The sequence below is a fragment of the Candoia aspera genome, chromosome 1 (assembly GCF_035149785.1).
Source record: "Candoia aspera isolate rCanAsp1 chromosome 1, rCanAsp1.hap2, whole genome shotgun sequence".
Lineage (NCBI taxonomy): Eukaryota > Metazoa > Chordata > Lepidosauria > Squamata > Boidae > Candoia > Candoia aspera.
This window is the reverse complement of record NC_086153.1, coordinates 319873109-319889062: the sequence shown is the minus strand read 5'-3', so window position 1 is coordinate 319889062 and position 15954 is coordinate 319873109. Positions and strand designations below refer to the sequence as shown.

Genomic DNA, 15954 nt, shown 5'->3' with positions numbered 1-15954 from the left:
GGAGCTATGTATAAAACCTCATGAGCCATTAGTGGGGGCAAAGTAGAAATATGATTTTACAAACTATATTTTATTGGCCACACCCCTAGTATAATCTGTGCAGTACAGGCAAAGAATGTTTAGCCTTGTAAGATATTAGTACTAGGGTCAGCAGTCTTTTTAGATGGTGATACTGTTGGAAAAACCTGTGTGTGTGTACGTACAATTGACAAGTGAGCAAAACTGTGTAAGATTGCAAGATTTTGTGAGATGTTGAGAGTTTTGCATGAGATACTACAGTATTTCAGGTAAAGATGTCTAAATCTAAATCAGCATTCTAATGAGAGATTGCAGAGGTAACTTTGTAGGATTTAACTGGATTTCTTTCAAAAATTTAATTATTTTTAAAATTGAATTAGCTGTTCTTCTAACGCCACATAGAAGAGTGGTAGGCACATTGATGCCCATGTGCATCACATTGTCCACCCTGTATTATTCAAACTTTCTCCTCTACTTCAAGGAACCCTTTCCATGTGGGCTTGTCAGATGAGGAAAATTGCTCAAAGAACTCATTGTGTAGTAAAAGGCTTTGGAACATGTTCTTAGATGTAAAAGCCCATTTGTGTTCAATACTAGTCTATTGGAATTCACTGGAAAGTAAAAACAATCAGAAGACGACAGTGGCAAATTACATCATTATTGTTGCCGAAAAAACTATATGGATACATCTGTGTAGTTATCAGGAGATTAACATGGCTTGATAGATTCTTTATCTTTACATCTCCGCAGATATAGTTTGAAAATTATACTTTAAAAAGTTGTGCTAAATTATTTAAATATTCTAAGAATTCCACATAGTTTGTCTGAATGTTGATCACAATTACCAAGCCTATAAATTATTAATGCTGATTATACATGGTTAATCTGATGAAAAATGCATTGTCCTTAGAGGCAATATAATATATTTAATATTTTAATATTTCCATCTTGGATTTTATATTTATATTTTATTTAAAAATACTGTTTTTATTGTATTTTAATCTGTGTTTATCTTAATTTTATGGTAAACCGCCCAGAGTCACTCTTTGAGTGACAGGGGCGGTGACGAAATGTGAAATATAAATATAAATAAATAAACAAATGCCTTTTTATTTCTCTTGCTCTAGAATGCTTTTGGGAGCAATGCCTTTTTATGTTTCTTTGTCCCCCAAAGTACAGCCATCTTGCTTAGTCTAATTCTAAGTTACATCTGCAATTTCCAATTTTCATCTGCTATTTTTCTCATTTTATTTTACTGTTATATTTTAAAATTGTTTTTATATTGTTCCTATGTTTATTACATGCCTTGAACATTTGTGATTTATAAATCAAGATAAGTATTTTGTTTTAAATCTATTTCTGGAATATTTCTAAGTACAAGTTCTGAATTTTATTCTTATTTAATATATTCATTCAGTGAGGGGATAGGTTTATGCACATGCTTTAGAACTCCTTTATATAACTTGGATGATCCTTAAAACAGGATTTGCTGCATTTGGAAAATATAACATCTTTAGTTGTATTGTTGTAGAAATGAAGACTAGGACGCTCGGGTCTTCATTCAGGAAAAGAGTTTAATATGCGCATAGGTTCAGACAAGCTCATGCTTCAAATTCTGAACCCCGAAGGTTCGGGGTCCTACTTCTTTTATACCCCCCCATTGGGTGATTATACAGCATAGACTAAGTGTCAACTTAGAGTTATATGATATAACTACAAAAGCAAGCCGTGTGAAACAAGCCGGGAGGAGCTGGTGAGCTTCCTCCCCGTCCTTATCTTTTCTCACCTAGTTGCTACAGAATACACATACATTCTTGTTTCTTATCTGCCCGTTCGGCTCTTTCCCACATACCACACTTGCAACAGATAGCTTACTTGCAATAGACAATTGCCTGATGAAAGGGCTTTAGTTCTTTGTTGTTTCCTTGACCCTAATTCCAATTCCACCTCATTCCCCCCTTTGAAAGTATTCAGCCTTTTCAGGGCAGATTACTTTCACTAAGGTTATCATTGGGGATAGACTGATATTCCCACATGGCCAGGACTTGTGAGGTAGCCTCCTTTTTGCCAATAGTGAGATACTGTTGGTGATCGCACAGGGCAGTATCACACACCCCACAGCGATCAATCCAATTAGGGCTACGATAGCCTGGAGTCCTGGTAGCTTTGGGAACCATTCCCCAAAAACATCTCCCAAATGTAGTCCCTTCCAGGTCTGTACAGGTACGTGGGCTAGTTTCACCATCCTATCTGTGATTTCTTGTACCACTTTTCCACTTTCATCTATTTCAATGCAACAATTTGACAGATTAGATTTTCCACACACTCCCATCTACCAAAATTTGTAATGCAAAAAGTGTTCCCCTTAATTCCCCTCATTCCCCCCCACCAGAGTCACCAGGGTGACGATTATCCACAGCTTCTCCAGTGCGTAGAGGGTCAGCTTCCGGGGGTGACCCAGCAGTGGGATGCAGTAAAACTTCCCCGTTTCCTGGTGGTGAGTTCTTAAAGATTTCAATCCTAAGAGGATCAGCTGTTGGGCATACGTGCCACTTCCCCTGGTCCTTTGCTATTAGCTAATATTAGTATTTACACCTTAAAATCTCCCGCAACCAAGATCTATATGATATTGCTTTATATGGATATATAGAGAGAGATCTTCCTTATTTACAAATTGTATTTTTCTATACCTTACAATTCCCCCCTTTTAATCTTTATCAGTTTGTTCAATTTGTAACTCGAATTGTTGTAAAATGTTTCTTGCCTCTAGATATCCTTGAGTATCAACTCCCCAGACAGTGCAGCCAGACCCTGCAAGGCCCGAGCAACAGTTCCATCGGGGGCTGTGCTGCCCGGAATAAAGGCACAACAGCTCCCCCCCAGCACCATACAGACTCCCCCTTTCTCCACCAACAGCACATCCAATGCCATTCCACTCTCCCAGGCCACCCCACTAGTGGCATCCAACCATTCTGCAATACCCTTCACAACATCTCCGGTACAGTTCATGAACCCCTGTTGGCCACAATAGATGTAGTTGATCCAATCCACATCCCCGTGGACCGTCACCCACCAAAACAGAAAGGATTCAAATCCCACCAAAATTTGGCCTCTAGCCCTGACCTCATCCGGCACTCCCCTAGGCACTTCCACCCCGTCTACACATACTTCACTGTCAAATGATCCTCCCGGTGCATCTCTCTCATTCCTTCTGGGTTTTAAAGTACCCCTTTTAAATGCAAGAGTAAATGGAATGGCCACTTAGCTGCTGCTCAAAAGCAAGCTGGCCAGCCTTGTGCTTCAGCTGCTTAGAGAAGTTTGCCACAGGCCGTTTTCAATTTCCCAATTTCTGAGTTAGTACCCCATTTGCAACCCCTTTGTTTTCGGAAGCAAACAAAACAAAACAAAACAAAACAAAAGGCTTCTTGAGGTTGGCAAACCTAAAGCTGGAGCTTTCTCTTCCCCCGTAAGACTTTATATTATCTCAAAAGGGGAGAGCCCCAGTCTTTCGGATGTCTGAATACTTATTCTCAGGAGAGCAATTGGCAAGGCCTGGGGCCACCTCAATTTCGCCTCCTGAGCCAATTTTGCCACTGCCCTCTTTAAGAGCCCATTAGCCTTTTCTAAATCCATGTCCACCATGAAGAGTTGTCAACCCACACAACCAGCAATTAAGATATTTAGCCTGACAAGCTATTTTCTGAGTTAAAGCTATTAAGGTGTTAAATTTTTCACCCTCCTTCAATAGTTGTTCATCAGTCCACTCGTGACTCAGGCGCCAGCCTATAAGGCTAACAAATCCAAAGCAGTGGATTAACCATAGTTCCATACTACAGGTAGGCTGGATTTCAGAATTGTATCTTAATACCTTTTCATATGAAAATATAAATTCCCTATTGTTCTAAATTGAGTGCATCTTCAAAGCTTCCCTTGAACCCTGTGACTCTCTTTTCCAGGTTCAGGGACCCGTATGGTCATCAAAACTACAAGGTATTAGACAAAAAAGTTCAGGCGCATTTTTTTTTCTTTTTCTGCACAGTCCAGTGTCCAGCAGTATTTGGCAACACCAGTGTCTTCTTTAGGGTTTCTCCCAACTCAGTTGCTGACTCCCCTCCGTCTGGTTTAACTCGATTTCCAGACTTAAAAGGATGCGTCTGCTGTTCCAACAGTTGGACTCTGTGTTCCTGTAGATAGGGAGACAAGGACAAGACTTGCGCAGATAACTGTTTCAAATGCTTGCAGACAAATTTCTTCCCCATGGCATGCATGTCTCCTACTTCTCCACTAAGAATTCCAAGATAGAGTCACCCATCTCAAATGGACTGACTGCTAGTCTGTTCTTAGGAGCAATCCAGAGACTTAGTATTGTCACTAAAAAGGCCTGTGTCCATGTTAATCCTGCCTTTGGTCCTAGCCCCTCCAAGCGTCTTTTTAGCCTATAAAGAAAGCCTTTCACCCATTCTAAGAAACAGTTCACCCCAGGGCCACCCCCCTTTGGAGGTTCCCCTGGAGTTGAACCTGGTTGGTCTTTGGGTTGTCCTTTTGGCATATCACACATCTCTCACACACACCTGTTTGGCTTTCAAAAAGATTCCAGGACAAATAAATATTCTAGACACACAACCCCTAAAGTGTTTGTCCCATGTGACTAGATTGGTAGGTGTAGTTTTGGATATATCTAAGCACTACTTTGGATAAAACTAATTTTCTTGCCCTAGCAAAATGCCACCCTAAGTAAGTAGGCTGACCCAATTGCTTAAACAACAAGTCTCTTTCAAAACCCCCAAAATTGGGTCAAGACTTTTACAGCCAAACCTCTAATTTTAATATATATATAATGACTTAAAGTCATTTTTTTTTTCAATGATAACAATATTATATTTCAGTTGCCAATATTTAATTCCCCAATAACTTCCCTAAAATCAAAACTTGTAAAACTAGAAAAACAAGAAAGCATTGACATAAGAGTTTATCTAGTGTTTGGACTGTTTCCATAGTCAAAATTGTTAAAACAAAAAACAAAAACAAAACTCAGATAGATCATACCAGTCCATGGAAGCTCTACTAAAACCATATGTTGTCCAAAAAAAAATTTTTTTTTTTTTCTCCCTCTCCTGTTTTTATCATCATGTGCCATGTTGAGGAGGGATTAAAATTTAATCCATATAAAATTTATAAAAACACACACACTTTTCTAAAACTGGAATGCCAGGGGCAGAGCAGAGTGGAGCTGTAAGAGCAAAGGGGTGCCCCCCCCTTCTCTGAGTCATTGCTTCTCTGAAACTGCCCACATTCCCCCCCTTTTCACAAGAAGAGTAATCATTTCCTTCTACAGCAGAAAGAGAAATCTCTGAAACTTAAGAGATTGTCCCCGGTGTGTGTAAAGGTATTGTAAAAGGAAGAATCCTAAAAGATGGGGGAGTAAAGGATCTTCTGTAAAAGCATTGCCCCTCCCCTCTGTCACCCTTCTGTCCCCTCATCTGGATCCTCAAGCCTGTAACAAGCAGGCAAGAGGCAGACTGAAGGGGGGAGTTTGGGTGAGATTGGGCAAATAATGAAACACACATACTCCTCAAACAATTAAAAAAGTGGGAAAGGATCGACAAAAACCTTTCAACTTTCCCATAATATGCATTCAAATTACACAAATCACAACACACACACACAAAACCAGAATTAATGGTGGATGCAGGCATGGCCAGAACCTGCAGCCTCCTAAGGAATAGACTCACATAATTTCTCAACTCTCTTTTCACAACTCAAAACAGTTTCTCAACCTTACATGTACGCGCACATTGAGACAAACAAATGCTCTCAAAAAGAAAACTGCACACCAATGCCTCAACAGGCTGTTGCCACATGCAATCCATCACAGCCCTGCAGGAACACAGAAGCTCTTCCTCCCTGCCTCTCAGCCAGGAGAAAGGAATGCTTTATTAAAAGGGCGATAGCTCCCATCAAGATGAATCTAGCCGCTCCCATGCCTATTGGAGACAATCCACACTCAACTACCCTATTGTGATTCAACTCAACTCCCTTCCCAGAGAGCCTGTGTCTCTCCAGGTCCTTTTCGTGCCTGTCTGTTTCCCGAGCTCTCCATCCCATGGAATACCTCCTCGACCAATCTTCCGAGAATTCCCCTGCCTCCCCCTCTTTGGGGCCGCAAACCTTGAGTTAAAAACAAGGCATTTCATCTTTCTTTTTTTTTCTCTCTTCCTCCTGGGGTTGCCCTGCAAACACCCTGTTCATTTATGGGCTCTGCCAGAATATCCTCCCAACCTTTCCCTTTTCTGTCCTATTTCAATAACCATCCTCTGTTCCTCCAGTGTTGGGAAGACTGATAACAAAGTCTGAATATCTTGTCACCTTGGATTGTGGGTTTGCATCAATCCAATCCACAGACTCTCAACTAAATCACTGACACTTCATCCATCCAACCTTCCATCCACATACAGTTGCCAATCCTCAGCTCTCGTTTCCAAATTCGAATTAAGCAAACAACCCAAAACACAAGGCTTGTGTTCCTCAGTGTGACCTTTGGTATACCCTTTGCATAATTGGTTTAGTTACTATTTCTATCCCTTCTGGCAACATTAGTTTATTGTTATTGCCCCATGGGTAATCCAGCTTGCTTCTTCCTCTGGGGTTAGGATAACTTTACTTAAGCTCCTGTAAGTGTGGTGTTATTACAGGGAAAAACTTATTTCCCTTTAGTCCCCTCTCTAACCATATTTTTCCAAAATTGTGTACCACCCCATAGGCATTCTTTCTCTCAAGTCATCTCAACATCACAAGTTAATTCTTATTTCTCCTTCACTTTATTTAATTCACTTTTACTCAATTCCCTTCCACACAAATTAAAGTGGTCACCTACTCACAGCACTGAATACATGGCACAATCAAATCCCATGTCCCTCCATTCACAGCAAATAACAGACGGGATTGCATAGCCAAAAATTTGGAAGACCCGCAGCCTGGCCAGAGCTATGGATTTCCAAAAACTTGACGCATTCCCCTTTTACTGCGGAGGAATTCAGTTCTATAAAGGGACAGACTCACATTTAACTCCTTAAGGGACAAGCTCACATAGCTTTTCTCTCCTCAGCTCAGGACAGATGCCCATGCCACATACACATACATGAGCACACACACAGACTCTCTGCACCATTTCCCTCAACAAATAAAATAAAATAAAAACTATTAACTTTTCAATTCTAATTACTAGGTCTCCCCACAGGTCTCACCCCCTTTTTTTTTTCTTTTTTCTTTTCCCCAATTGCCATTGTTTACCATTTTCTTATAAGTTTCCTTTTCCCAATTTCTCAACAAGAGTCCAAGCGGACACTCCTTAGGTATGTTTCTAGGTAATTCTGGAAGGGAAACCTTCCTTTTGGAACTTTTATTGTTGCCCATATTGATTACTGCCTTCCCTCACCCTGATCCCTGATCAGTACAGCCCTCTCTTGACCTTCTTATTGTTTTTACCCCCCCCCAAGGTAGAGCACTCCAGCCTCGCTGGATTTGCTTTTCAGCAATTTTAAGCCTCTGACTGTCGAGGGGGTAAAACCGGGCCGGCCTCCCAGCAGGCGCTGGCTAATTTTAAAGTCCGACCTCAACCTAACACATTGAACCAGCCATGTGGGTCTCCGCTTTACAGCGAATCGCCACTGATCTATGCACTGAAACTGATCCCAATGTCCATCTTTGGTCACCTTCTGATGGACTTTACTAATAACATTAGAATTGAATGTCCCCTCTTCTGGCCAGCCGACCCCGAAGGTGGGCCACTCATTTCTACAAAAAAATCTTCAGTGTCTGGGTCAGCCAGGGGATCTCCATAATCTCCACCCAAAAGTATCAGAAAAGTTTCTCACCATACACTTCAGTGGGGTGTCGGAGGTGCCACTTCCTCCCCCCCATTTTCTTCTATTTTCTTCTACAACCTTAGGTTCGGGGCAATCCAGTCACCCCCCTTCTTCTCTGCAAACTTCACCGCCCTTTGGAACTGGTCTCCCAGCAGACGCTGGCTCTCTTTAAAGACCACTAACTTCCCGTCCAGTCTCCCAGCAATCGCTGGCTGTCTTTAAAGACTAGGGATGACGGTATTTGCGTGAAAAAGGGTTTCTCGGACCTATGTTTTTCTCCTAGGGTTCCCTCCCTGGGTTTCTTACACACTACAGCCGACCTGTGGCACCGGACTCTCAACGGCTACCACCAGGAACTGCGACTGTTTAACCACCCACACAACCTACACAGACTTGGGCACGCCGGCCCTATCTGTTTCTATTAGTGTGCCCTCCCTGGGTTCTGCACACACTACAGCCGACCTGTGGCACCGGACTCTCAACGGCTACCACCAGGAACTGCGACTGTTTAACCACCCACACAACCTACACAGACTTGGGCACGCCGGCCCTATCTGTTTCTATTAGTGTGCCCTCCCTGGGTTCTGCACACACTACAGCCGACCTGTGGCACCGGACTCTCAACGGCTGCCACCAGGAACTGCGACTGTTTAACCTCCCACACAACCTACATGGACTTCATTAGGCACGCCGGCCCGAGTCCAGGGGGGTGTACGGGCCCCCTCTTCTATCCTCAAGCGGGATAGGCACCTCTTCTATCCTCAAGCAGGATAGGCACCTCTTCTATCCTCAAGCAGGATAGGTACCTCTTCTATCCTCAAGCAGGATAGGTACCCCTTAGTTTAAGTATATACTTGCCTCAGTTATCTTGGTTCCACGTTCATTCAGCCTGTCATTTGCACCACGCCGGCCGGCTCTCCATTCAGACCTCTCTTTTCCTTGTCATGAAGGGTTCTTGGAATCGGGAGGAGGTATCCCCAGGACCGAACCATCGACTCGGTCGAGACCTTCAGGAGAACTCTCCTGCGGCGCCTAGGCATCGACTCCAGGCGGCGGCTCAATGCCTTGGGGTTCCTCCCGTTCCAGCGAAAAATCGCCCTCAAGCAGTCCCATCTGGGTCGCCAAAATTGTTGTAGAAATGAAGACTAGGACGCTCGGGTCTTCATTCAGGAAAAGAGTTTAATATGCGCATAGGTTCAGACAAGCTCATGCTTCAAATTCTGAACCCCGAAGGTTCGGGGTCCTACTTCTTTTATACCCCCCCATTGGGTGATTATACAGCATAGACTAAGTGTCAACTTAGAGTTATATGATATAACTACAAAAGCAAGCCGTGTGAAACAAGCCGGGAGGAGCTGGTGAGCTTCCTCCCCGTCCTTATCTTTTCTCACCTAGTTGCTACAGAATACACATACATTCTTGTTTCTTATCTGCCCGTTCGGCTCTTTCCCACATACCACACTTGCAACAGATAGCTTACTTGCAATAGACAATTGCCTGATGAAAGGGCTTTAGTTCTTTGTTGTTTCCTTGACCCTAATTCCAATTCCACCTCAGTATGACTTTTCTTTAGAATTTAATTGAAAGGAAATTATATCTGCTGGCCTGGAGCAGAAATGAGCTAAACATAATACTGGCTGGCTACATGTCATTTACATTGCAAAGTCAGTGTTTCATACTCAGTGTCTCAAAGGCAATCTTTCACCTGAATTTGAGAATTTTATAGATGTACAAGTGGAGATATGTTAAAAAATTGATAAACATAGAGGGGCATGTCTTTTGTGGAAGTATGAATGTGATGTTAGTAGAATGAAGTCCAGAGAACTTAGGTCCATCTTTTGGAATTTTTTTTAAAAAGTGTCTGTTTCCTTTCATCTGAACTCTGAGCCAGTTGAAAATTCCCTTCCAATATTGTCTTCATATATCTTTAACTGATTATTCATTGGGTCTCTGCTCGTTTTTTAATTAGCGTCCACTAGAGGCCCTACAGGAATCTGTGTGTGTATGTGTATATTTCTAGGGGACAGGTAATAATCAGTAGTAGAAATGTTACTTGCTACTAGGAAATAGATTTCATGGTCTTTAGAAATTCAGAAATGTCACAGCAAATATGACCAATCATGGGTACAAGCATATAATTGTGTCTACTAGGTAATAGGGCAACAAAGGGCACTTTCATTAGCACCAGCATTGCTTCCTCAAGTTGCCATTCAACTAAAGGCGTGGCTTGGTTGTAAACCTCCTTTCCTTTGTGGCCAACTATGCTAGGCATGGTGAAGGCAAAGTTGCTCTTATTAGCTCTGAACTGGATGACATTGGCAATACAGTACAATAAGAGATATTTAGGGGACTATCTTGAATCTAAGGAGTTGGGATTAACTATTGCCAATGGTTCCCCCAAGTCCTGCTATTCTGCTTCATACTGACAGGCATTCTTGGGAGGGATGACTGAAGAATGCTGGGAGTGTATGCCAAGAGTATATAGTACCACCAGGGTTACCCAAGGTGTGAAGGTCACCCAACTGCCCAGCTAAAGCAAGCAGGCACCTGTATTAGGATGAAGCAGAAGAAGATGCTGAAGGCAGATGATCACTTTACTGACAATAACAAAAGCATCATTTCATACTGTGCAGCAGAAGATAATGCTAAATCACTTTTGTATTTTACCAAGAAAAATACATGGATAGACAACATAAAGTGATTGATGATATGGTGCCGAATGATAGGCCCTCCAGATTAAATGGCACTCAATGCTACCGAAGAAGAGGTAAGGATCTTTCAGAGTACTAATGGTGTTTATGACAAGGCTAGATTAAAGCCTTCTGAATGTCTAGTTGATGAAGTTGACATACAAGAAAAGAAAATCTGAAGCTTCAAAGACAAAATTGAACTGGAACATGGAATGTAAGAAGCATGAACATGGGAAAGCTCAACACAGTGCAAAGTGAAATGAATCAACTACACATGATATCTTAGGCATCAACGAATTAAAATGGATGGAATTTGACACTTTCAGTCAGAAGGTTTATTATTCTGAACAAAAAGAAACATTGTTTTCAGAGACAGGAGGGATATATGTATTTGCTATATATATAGCAAAGAAAATTCTCGGGTACAATGCAGTCAATGACCTGATAATATCAACTAGACCTTTTGGACAGTCCTTTAATATGATGGTTATCCAAGTTTATGTCTAACCACTGATGCAGCAGAAGAGGAGGTTGACAAGTTTTGTCATCAATCTGAAATTGACAGAACGTGCAAACAAGATTTGCTGCTTTGTAGTTGGAGACAGGAATGCCAAAGTTGGAAATAGTATGGAAGAAAATATAGTTGGATTGTATGGCCTAGAAAACAGAAATGAAGCAGAGGAATTACTTAAATCAGTTTCTGCCAATCCAATTATTTCTTCACTGCTAACACATTCTTCAAATGACCCCTACATATATGGACATTGCCAGAGGAAGCACACAGAAATTAAACTGGCTATATTATTGGTACAAGGAGGTGGAAAAGCTCAGTTGTATCAGCAAACACATTGCCTGAGGCTGATCATAAAACAGATCGTGAACTGCTCATGGGCAAGTGCCAAACTAAAGCAGATGAACAAACTCATCAGGTTTGCATGATATGATCTTGTGCACATACCTACCATTTTCAAGGAGAACATCTGAAATCTCTAGGAAGTCCTGAATTTCACTCATACAGAACCAGAGAAACTGTGGAATGAAATCAAGGAAGTTGTTAAGGAAGACTGTGAAAAGAGACTGCTAAAGATCATGAAACAGAAGAAAGCAAACTAGATGTCACAAGAGATTATGGAAACTACCAAGAAGCCAAAGCCAAGAAAGACAAAGATCTCAAGAAGGAATTTAATGAAGAATTTCAGAAAGTTGTTAGAAAAGATATGGAGCAGTTTCAATATCTATAAAAATATCAAAGATAGAAGCAAAAACATGACAACTTTTTTCAAACTATCTCAAATTGGTATGCTAAAGGATGCCAATGGATAGATAGTAATTGATTCAAATGAGATGGAAGGAGTGTACTAAAATACTGTACAGTAGGGATTTCAACATAAAAGACTACAGGAGTTTGTGGAACATCTATGGAAAAATGGAAAGCAACAGAAGAAGAATCCGTAAGTGTTTTAACCAAACTGTGACAGCAAATTGGAAAATGACAGAGTGACCAACAATTGGAAGAGGCCAGTCTTCATACCAATGGCAAAGAAAGGAGACTTAATAGAATGTGCAAACTATCTCACAATATCCTTAATTTCACCTACTAGCAAAATAATGCCTAGGATCATGGAAAAGGAGATGTTCAAGTTGGTTTTAGAAAAGGCTGAGGAGCAAGAGATATTATTTCTGATGCATGCTGAAATACTGAGAAAGTGAAAGGAAAACAAAAAGAAGTCAACACATGCTTTGTTGACTGTAGAAAGATCTTTGATTTTGTTAGCTATGTCTGGCCGTGGACTGTGCTTAGGAAAAGGGAAATTCAAGAACATCTCATTGTCCTCATATTAAACTCTTACACCATAGGCTGGACAGAACATGGCAAAACAGACTGGCCCCAGGACTGGCAAAGGAATGAGACATGGCTGTATATTCTCCCCTTATTTATTCAACCTATATGATGCATATGTATTGAGGGTGGCTGGATTGGAAGCTGAGTGTGGTTTTAAATTTGGAGAAAGAAATGTCAGTATTTCTGCTATGCTGATGACACTGTAATGATTGCCTACCCTAATAGACTCAGACTCACAAGCAGGAACTTAATGATATCTGGTTTATTAAAGAATAGTATGCAAATACAGAGAAAGCTAAGAATGAGCAAAAGCGCACCAAATACAAACGAAAAACCCTCGGTGCAAACGTAATCCCTCCCCTCGCCTGACCGTTTCAAATTCCCCACCGCAGGTGCTGGTAACAATTTCTGCTGATGTCCTGGGAAGAAAACCTTGAACACACGAAATAACCCAAACACATTCCATTCAGCTGCATACAGATAACAAACCCAGGAGAAAGAATCCTCCTCCCCTCCCAACCGAAACACGCATCAGCAAGTTGACATGCGAAATGTTACGATGTACTATGCACATTGAAACGGGGATCATGACATACCGCCCCCCCAAAAACAAAACATCAGGGAGCAGGTTTCAAAGGGTAAGCTAAATGAAAGCGTCTAACTAGAACAGGAGCGATAACGTCACGAGCAGACACCCACTCAGGGTGGGGGAAATGCTTCCAGCGAACCAGGTACTGAAGGGTGCCATGAAGCCTGCGAGAATCAAGTACCCCCTTCACCTCAAAATGTTGCTGCCCGTCAATCATGATTGGAGCAGGAGGGGGAGGCTGTGGATGCCAATGGGAGTGGCTGACAGGCTTGAGCAAGCTGCAATGAAAAACAGGATGCAAACGTTTCAGATTGTGAGGCAAATCCAACTTAAAAGTGACAGGATTGACAACCCCAACAATGGGGAAAGGACCCACAAACTTTGGGGCCAACTTTCGGGATGGCTGGGGGGACTTTATTAACTTGGTGGAAAGATACACCTGATCCCCAACTTTAAAATCAGGTTGAAGGGCTCTTCGTTTGTCTGCGTGCAATTTGTAAGCAGACTGGGCATCAGCCAACGCCTGCTGAATCACTGGCCACAAATCAGCCAGTTGAGCAGCCCAATCAGAAGAAGAACGGGGCTGGGTAGGAGGTTGTGGCAACTCCGGAATGGGCACAAAATCCCTCCCAGAAACAACATGAAAAGGGGTGTGCCCCGTGCTCTGATGGACAGCATTGTTGTAAGCCACCTCAGCAAAAGGGAGCAAATCAACCCAATTGTCCTGCTGGTAGTTTATAAATGCCCTTAAAAATTGTTCAAGCGTCGAATTTAAAACCTCTGTAGATCCATCAGTCTCCGGATGCGAAGCAGTGGACAATGCCTGCTTGGTGCCAACCAGTTTCAAAAATGATTTCCAAAATTGGGAAGTGAACTGTGTCCTGCGGTCTGTGACCAAACGGGAGGGGCTACCATGGATCCGGTAGATGTGGATTAGAAAAAGGCGGGCCAATTGTGGAGTGGAAGGAATAGAAGCACATGGAATAAAATGGGCTTGCTTGGAAAAATAATCCTTGACTACCCAAATCACAGTCTTCTTCTGACTAGGAGGAAGGTCCACAATGAAATCCGTAGAAATCTCTTCCCAAGGGCGGGATGGGCTCGTGACTGGCTGCAAGAGCCCCTGCGGCTTACCCTTTTTCCATTTTGACATGGCACACACAGGACAGGAAGCAACATATTCTTTTACATCATGCCTTAGAGTGGGCCACCAAAACTGGCGCCGCACCAAGTGCAACGTCTTCACAAACCCAAAGTGCCCAGCCACTTTATCATCGTGAGAACGGTTTAAAATTTCCCCCCGCAACTGTTCAGGCACATAGAGGCGGTTTTGCTTCCAAGCCAACCCACTGTCAAAAGTTACATTGTCTCTGTTCGCCTGCAACCAAGTATCGGATTTCAGTTCCTGGAGAAACTGTTGTTGCAATTGAGAGGGAATCGACGCCCTCCTCCCAGCCGACGAAAGCGAGGCTGGAGGCAGCTGCGCATGGGTTTGGCTGCGAGTGACAGCTTGCAGACCCAGCTGGGACTCCATCCACACAGTACCCACGATCTCAGTCACTTGGACTGAATCTTGGGGTAAGCGGGAAAGAGCATCAGCCAGGAAGTTTTTCTTGCCTGGAATAAACTTCAGCTGAAAATCAAAATGACTAAAAAATTGAGCCCAGCGAATCTGTTTAGGACTGAGTCTCCGCGGGGTGCAGAGCGCTTCTAAATTCTTATGGTCAGTCCAAACTTCAAAAGAGCATTTAGCCCCCTCTAAGAGGTGGCACCATGCTTCCAAAGCTGCCTTGACTGCAAAAGCCTCCTTTTCCCAAACATTCCACCTCCGTTCGGTTTTAGAAAACTTCCTGGACAAATAAGCACAAGGCTTCAAATAATTGTCAGAATCTTTTTGCAGCAAGAGTGCCCCAATTGAAAAATCTGAAGCATCTACTTGAACCACAAAGGGTTGAGTAGGATCAGGGTGCTGCAAAATAGGTTCTGCAGTGAATGGGCTTTTTAGTTTTTCGAAAGCTGCCTGACAGTCAGGTGTCCAATTTAGCAGTGCCCCTGGGTTCTTCACTTTGTGCGTGTCCCCCAACCCCTTTGTACGTAATAAGTCAGTTAGGGGCAAGGCAATTTCAGCAAATCCCTGGATTTGTTGTTTATTCGTTTAGTCGCTTCCGACTCTTCGTGACTTCATGGACCAGCCCACGCCAGAGCTTCCTGTCGGTCGTCAACACCCCCAGCTCCCCCAGGGACGGGTCCGTCACCTCTAGAATATCATCCATCCATCTTGCCCTTGGTCGGCCCCTCTTCCTTTTGCCTTCCACTCTCCCTAGCATCAGCATCTTCTCCAGGGTGTCCTGTCTTCTCATTATGTGGCCGAAGTATTTCAGTTTTGCCTTTAATATCATTCCCTCAAGTGAGCAGTCTGGCTTTATTTCCTGGAGGATGGACTGGTTTGATCTTCTTGCAGTCCAAGGTACTCTCAGAATTTTCCTCCAACACCACAGTTCAAAAGCATCGATCTTCCTTCGCTCAGCCTTCCTTATGGTCCAGCTCTCGCAGCCATATGTTACTACAGGGAACACCATTGCTTTAACTATGCGGGCCTTTGTTGTCAGTGTGATGTCTCTGCTCTTAACTATTTTATCGAGATTTGTCATTGCTCTTCTCCCAAGGATTAAGCGTCTTCTGATTTCCTGACTGCAGTCAGCATCTGCAGTAATCTTTGCACCTAGGAATACAAAGTCTTTCACTGCTTCTACATTTTCTCCCTCTATTTGCCAGTTATCAATCAAGCTGGTTGCCATAATCTTGGTTTTTTTGAGGTTTAGCTGCAAGCCAGCTTTTGTACTTTCTTCTTTCACCTTCATCATAAGGCTCCTCAGTTCCTCTTCACTTTCAGCCATCAAAGTGGTATCATCTGCATATCTGAGATTGTTAATGTTTCTTCCAGAGATT

The 15954-nt window shown here is 42.6% G+C and overlaps 1 protein-coding gene across 5 annotated transcripts in view; it reads left to right on the top strand.

The window, feature by feature from the left end:
• SLC38A6 (solute carrier family 38 member 6) overlaps nucleotides 1-15954 on the top strand; it is a 76322-nt gene that overhangs the window by 3408 nt on the left and 56960 nt on the right. The window lies entirely within an intron of this gene.